This window comes from Lygodium microphyllum, chromosome 1 (assembly GCF_053477565.2).
Source record: "Lygodium microphyllum isolate KBCC chromosome 1, Lygodium_microphyllum_v1.1.10, whole genome shotgun sequence".
NCBI lineage: Eukaryota > Viridiplantae > Streptophyta > Polypodiopsida > Schizaeales > Lygodiaceae > Lygodium > Lygodium microphyllum.
Window position 1 is genome coordinate 191,147,552 of NC_141135.1, and position 1,159 is coordinate 191,148,710.

Genomic DNA, 1,159 nt, shown 5'->3' on the forward strand with positions numbered 1-1,159 from the left:
AACTGGTTCTTCTTCATTTCCTGCAACAAATTCCCAATATCCTTTTCCCATAAGGAAATTCGTCATTCTAAACTTCCATGCCTGGAAGTTGTTCTTGTCAAGCTTTTCAGTGACAATCTGTGAAAGAGAATCAGACGCCATTATAGAATACTGCAAGAAATTCTGTCACTGCAAAAAACACAGCTTCACCCTCACAAGGGCAAATCTGCAAAACTGGCGAAAGTGGTATTTGACCACACAGTCACTTCCTAGTGACGATTTTGCATAAACAGGAACCAAGGATGATCTGAAACTCCCAATGTCTCTGCGCACAAGCATACGATGCAATTTCTACAGTAACTTTTCACCGACCTGTAGAACAGTGGTCGCACAGCATAAAACTGAGCCTTTTCTTGAGTGCGTGCAGAAAACTTCCGTCTGCAAAACAGGCCCCGAAATGGCCTCAAATCAAAAAAACAAGGTCGCCGAGGGCTAAAGCCCTTGCCCGCAGCATATATTGCCCTCTTGCTTCACCGCGAAGGGCGTCTCAACCTGAGACAATGCACTCCTGCAATTTCTGGCTGTGCTACCTGCAGAGATCTGCTCCCAAAACAGGAAATGAAAGCAACACTGCTCCTCTTACCAGACCACCGCGAGCTTGGCTTGCTTTCTTGAGCTCCTTACCACGAACAAGGCTCTGATACCATGTCAAGATTGTGGGAGAGAAGGAAGGAGTCTCGCTTGAAGCTTTCTTGCTTGCACAATGGGGGAAGACACACAAGGGTGGAGGCTGAAAACAGTTTTCCTCTTCTTAGTTGTGTAAGCCAAAAGAACTCAAGTACAAAGAAATAGAAGAACCCTATATATGGGTCTCAAACCAAACTCAACTAACTAAGGTGGCATACTAACTGAGCCACGAACTAGAGTAGATAAGGATAGCTATCATGTAGCTATTATTCATGGGCGGTGTACCAACCGCGTCTGCAGCTGACAAGTCGGTGACATAAATATACAACGGTCACCCTGGCGTATCACGAGTGGAGCTCGATATCTCAACAAAATAGGCACCAAGAGAGCTTGATGAAGCATGTTAGAAACCAAATTCCTCCAAACAAATCAATGTTGAGAGTCTTTGCATAGCCCGAATGCCCTGAGAAAGGGGAATCATGGGCTTCCCAAA